This window comes from Neoarius graeffei, chromosome 11 (assembly GCF_027579695.1).
Source record: "Neoarius graeffei isolate fNeoGra1 chromosome 11, fNeoGra1.pri, whole genome shotgun sequence".
Classification (NCBI taxonomy): domain Eukaryota; kingdom Metazoa; phylum Chordata; class Actinopteri; order Siluriformes; family Ariidae; genus Neoarius; species Neoarius graeffei.
In genome coordinates this window covers 79,352,458-79,358,457 of record NC_083579.1, presented here as the reverse complement: position 1 = coordinate 79,358,457, position 6,000 = coordinate 79,352,458, and positions in this window count along the sequence as shown.

Here is a 6,000-nt window from a genome sequence, read left to right as displayed (position 1 = left end):
CCTGTGGAGGCTTGGGGAACCTCTCGCACTGAGAACAACAAGGGCTCGAGCCACTTATCCCAATTACATGCGTCCTCAGTTATGAATTTTTTAATGATATTTTTGAGGGTGCGATTGAACCGTTCCACTAAACCGTCCATTTGTGGGTGATACACACTGGTGCGGATAGGCTTAATCCCCAATAACTCATACAGTTCGCGCAGTGTCCGTGACATAAATGTAGTGCCTTGATCAGTCAGAATCTCTTTCGGGATTCCGACTCGGGAGATGACGCGGAAGAGTGCCTCTGCAATACTGCGTGCGGAGATATTGCGCAGAGGCACTGCTTCCGGGTACCGCGTTGCATAGTCCACCAGAACTAATATAAAGCGGTACCCTCTTGCTGACCGATCTAATGGCCCGACGAGATCCATCCCAATTCTTTCGAACGGGGTCTCGATTAAAGGTAGGGGGCGCAAAGGCGCTTTTGGAATGGCTGCTGGATTTACTAATTGGCATTCGCGGCACGCCGTACACCACCTACGAACGTCGCCGCGAATCCCCGGCCAATAGAATCGGGCCATTATTCGGGCTAGTGTTTTATCCTGCCCTAAGTGTCCAGCCATGGGATTAAAGTGAGCCACCTGGAATACCAATTCCCGGCGGCTCTTCGGAATTAAAAGCTGCGTGACTCGCTCTTTAGTTTGAGTGTCCTGCGTCACTCGGTATAACCTATCCTTCATAATTGCGAAGTAGGGGAAGGACGGGGTGGCATTTGGCTGGAGCGTTTGACCATCGATTACTCTCACTTGGTCAAATGCATGCCGCAGAGTCTCGTCTCGCGACTGCTCTAACGGGAAATCCGCGAGGGATTCCCCGAGAGAGGGAGGAGGAGCCGGTGGCTCCTCACTCTGATGCAGAGATGACGGCTCTGTGACAGCTGCTCCCGCCAAAGCGACACCGGGACCTCCCCCTGTTAAATGACAGGACCCACTCTTCAATAAATGTGTCATTAAATCCCGAAATCCCGGCCAATCAGTCCCCAAAATTAAAGAGTGGGTAAGGCGAGGATTAACCGCCGCCTTCACTATAACTTTTTCCCCTCTGAAAAAAATGTGGACTGACACCAAAGGGTAGCTGTGAACATCCCCATGCACACACAACACCTTCACCCCCTGTGCTCCCCCCAATGCCTCGTTTTGAACCAGGCTTTGGCGAATTGAGGTCTGATTACAACCGGAATCCACCAATGCCTGATATGTATCCCCTTGAATACTCACCGGTATGCGATACACTCCGGCCTGATCGAGGGCGGCCTCTGGCATGTCGGGGATCCGAACCACCGCCCCCACCTCCCTTGCCGTGCACTGCTGTTGGAGGTGGCCCGGTTCCCCGCAGCGCCAGCAAACCGGCCCGGGCTTCCTCTCTGCACTGGTGTTTTGGGGCTCACTCACCTGAGGGGGGGGGAGAGACAGACACAGAAGGGAGAAACGGGAGGGCACCGCGGGTGTGGCGGGCCGGCTGGGGTGGTGCCAGCCCCCGCCTCCGCGGTGGGGGAATGGGGCGAGGACGGGACACAGGAGGAGGGGGAGAAAGAGAGAGAGAGAGAGAGAGAGAGAGAGAAGAGGAGAGAAGAGAAGATGCCATCTGCTGTCCTGCCGCCGGAACAGCCGCCAACTGGTCCTCCGCCAGCTCGATGGCCTGATCCAGCGATGCCGGGCGGTGGCACTGGACCCACTCCGCGGTTCCTGCTGGCAAACGCGCGACGAACTGCTCCAGCACCACCTGATCGACGATCTCCTCGGCGTCGCGGTTGTTGGCCCTCAGCCACCGCCAGCAGGCATCCCGGAGTTGCTGGCCAAACGTGAACGGCCGGCTGACTTCCTCCAAGCGCAAGGCGCGGAAGCGCTGGCGCTGCTGTTCCGGGGTGCGCCCCAAGCGCTGGAGGACGGCCCGGCGGAGGTCTGTGTAGGCCAGCTGGCGGTCGGCGGGGAGCTGTAGCGCGGCCAGCTGCGCCTCTCCCGTTAGCAGAGGGAGGAGGCGTGCTGCGCGCTGCTCCATTGGCCACCCCGAGGCCTCTGCGACTTGCTCGAAGAGCGTGATGAAAGCCTCGGGGTCATCCTGTGGACCCATCTTGGTTACGGTGAGGGGGGATGGGCCCGCGGTGGGAGCGCTGGTGGACCCCGCTGACGTGAGGAGGTGCCGGAACGCCTCCTGATCTTCTTGCTGGGCCAGCACCAGGGCCTCGAAGCGCTGTTCTTGTTCCTTGCGGAGGTTGACGAGTGCCTGGTGCTGGCTTTGCTGGGCTGTGGCGAGGGCGTGGACCAGGTCGGCGAATGGGGAGGACTCCATGGGGCTGATCGGCTGCTGTACTCCACAATAATCCCGGGTTTTGGCACCACTGTAGCGGTTCAGTGTGAGTGGGTGGAGCACAGAGGACGGCAGGACAGAGATTAGGTTTGACAGGGCGTTTTATTGCCACACTTTTCAGCACTGACAACTATGCACTTTTGCAGACAGACACACACACACACACACACACACACTCTGCGTCTGGTTCCAGAAGAGCCCCTCTGCTCTCGCTCTCCCTCCTTAAGTAGGGCGCGGTCACTGGGAAGACACACAAACACAGGTTAATTGCTCTCAGGTGTAGTGATTCTGCCACTTACCTTCCCTGACTCCACCCTCCTGTCACAGACCGGCGCTTGACTACGCCCCCGCTGCCACACTATCTTTCCAGCATTTTCTAAAATCTTAGAAAAACAAGTATACAAAAGGATGGTATGGCACCTAGGAACAAATAATGTTCGATATAACCACCAATATGGATTTCAGAAAAATTATTCATGATATATGGTCCTTTTACAACTTGTTGAAAGAATTACAACAGCTCTAGAAAACAATGAATATACTATAGGGATATTCCTGGATCTGTCTAAAGCTTTTGAAACTGTAGACCACTGCATCCTAATAGATAAACTGAGCTTTTATGGCTTTCAGGGTTCTGTTTGTAAGTGGCTAAATGACTATTTATCAAACAGAAAACAATATGTTACCACCCACAACTACCACGCTCCTGTGAAAACCATCTCATGTAGTGTTCCACAAGGATGCATCCTTGACCCACTATTATTTCTAATCTATATAAATGACAGCATTTGTATCCAAAAAATTGTCTACTTTACTATTAATAGACGACACGAACCTGTTTATGTCCCACCGAAACTTTGATGTCCTAGTTAGCTCCATGAATTATGAAAGGTGCAGGGTAAATAAGTGGTTTCAAGCAAACAAGCTGTCCTTAAACATCAAAAAAACAAATTTTATCATTGTAGGAACTCTGGTGTGGGTGGAGCACAGAAGCACGGCAGGCAGTTGTTTGCAATTCATTCTCTACTTTATTGCTGCTTTACAGCACACAACTTAGACACACTCTCTCTCACAGACACACACATATACACACACAGGCTAGTAGCAAGCCCTCGGCACTGTCCACCCCTTCTCACCCTCCTTTTATCAGGCACAGTCACTGAAGGAGACACACAAACACACATTAATTGATAACAGGTGTAGTAACATGACCACTCACCTTCCCTGACTCCACCCTCCATTCACAGACTGACGCTCGGCCACGCCCCCCCTGCCACATACCCCCACCGCCCGACTCAGGCCAGGGAGCCATCCGGCCTGAAGCTGACTCCCCCCCCGATGGGAGAGGAAGTCCGCCACCGTCATCTGTGCCCCCGGCCTGTGGACCACCTTGAATTTAAATGGCTAGAGTGCAAGATACCAATGGGTGATCAGCGCGTTGGCTTTCTTCATGTGGTGGAGCCACTGGAGGGGTGTGTGGTCCGAACAGACGGTGAAAGGGCGCCCCAGCAGATAGTACCGGAGAGCGAGGACCACCCACTTGATGGCTAGGGACTCTTTTTCAATTGTGCTGTACCTGCCTTCCTGCATCAGCAGCTTCCGGCTAATGTACAGCATGGGACGCTCCTCCCCCTCCACTTTCAGGGACAGAATGGCCCCCAGCCCTCCGTCTGATGAATCTGTCTGCAAAATAAAAGGGAGAGAAAAGTCAGGAGGGTGTAACAGTGGCCCCCACACAGTGCAGCCTTTATCTTAGAGAAAGCCTGTTGGCATTGCTCCGTCCACTGGACCGGATCTGGTGCCCCCTTTTTAGTGAGATCAGTCAGCGGGCTGGTGACGTCCGAATAATTAGGTATGAACCTCCGATAGTAGCCAGCCAGCCCCAGGAACCGTCTCACCCCATTTTTGGTCTTGGGCCTTGGGCAGGCTGCAATCGCTGCCATCTTATTAATTTGGGGACGCACCTGCCCATGGCCCAAGTGGAAACCCAGATACTGTACTTCCACCTGCCCAATTGCACATTTCTTTGGGTTGGTTGTGAGACCTGCCCGCCTCAGTGACTTTAGGATGGCCCTAAGGTGTTCAAGGTGCCAGTCATTACTATAGATGATAATGTCATTCAGATACACGGCTGCGTAGGTGGTGTGGGGGCGGAGGACCCTGTCCATAAGCTGCTGGAACGTCACAGGCACCCCAAACAGCCCAAAAGGAAGTGTGACGAACTGGTGTAAGCCAAATGCCGTGGAAAAGGCCATTTTCTCTCAGGATAGAGGAGTCAAGGGGATCTGCCAATATCCCTTCGTTAAATCCAGTGTCGAATAAAAACAAGCAGCGCCTAATCGATCGAGCAACTTGTTAATGCAAGGCATTGGGTATGCATCAAATTTAGACACCGCATTGACTTTCCTATAGTCCACACAGAACTGGACTGACCCATCGGTCTTGGGGACCAGGACCACTGGGCTGCTCCAGTCACTGTGGGACTCCTCGATTATGCCCATTTCAAGCATGGCTTCAAGTTCATCCTGGACCACCTTCTTTTTGTGTTCAGGCAGACGGTAAGGGCAGCCACACACTACCACCCCTGGGGGCGTCTCAATGTGGTGTTCTATGAGGTGGGTGCGGCCGGGCAGGGGCAAAAACACGTCGGAAAATTCTTTCTGCAACTGGGCTACCTCTGTGAGCTGGGTCAGGGAGAGGTGGTCTCCACAGGGGACTGGAACAGTGGGAGATGTCAATTTTCTTCTTTGAACCTCCAGCCCCAGCTCCGCCTTCTCTAGAATTACCGACACTAACGCCACGGGGACCTCCTCATTCCAACATTTTAATAGATTGAGGTGGTAAACTTGCAATGCCCCACCCCTGTCCATTTGCATCACCTCATAGTCGATGGCCCCGACTCGCCGTGTGACCTTGAAGGGCCCTTGCCACTTGGCGACCAATTTGGAGCTCGACGTAGGCAGTAATATGAGTACTTTGTCTCCTGGTGTGAACTCCCTAAGGCATGTGCCCCTGTCGTACAGTCAGTCTTGACGTTCTTGTGCCTGCCACAAATTCTCCTGGGTTAAGTGCATGAGTGTGTGGAGTTTGGCTTGCAGATCGAGAGCATATTGAATTTCATTTTTACTAGGTGACGGTCCCTCCTCCCAATTTTCATGTAGCATGTCCAAAATGCCACGCGGCTTACGCCCATATAACAATTCAAACGGTGAAAACCCTGTGGAGGCTTGCGGGACCTCTTGTATTGCAAATAACAGGGGCTTGAGCCACTTATCTCAATTACGTGCATCTTCGTTTATGAACTTCCGAATTATATTTTTGAGAGTTCAATTGAACCGTTCTTCTAAGCCATCTGTTTGTGGGTGATAGATGCTGGTGCGGATAGACTTAATCCCCAGTAGCCCATACAGCTTGTGCAGTGTGCGTGACATGAATGTAGTGCCTTGGTCTGTCAGGATTTCTTTTGGAATCCCAACCCGGGAGATAAAGTGGAAGAGCGCTTCCGCAATACTGTGTGCTGAGATATTGCAGAGAGGCACTGCTTCCAGATATCGCATTGCATAGTCTACCAGAACTAAAATAAAGCAATATCCCTGTGCTGACCAATCTAATAGCCTGATGAGATCCATCCCAATTCTTTCAAATGGGGTC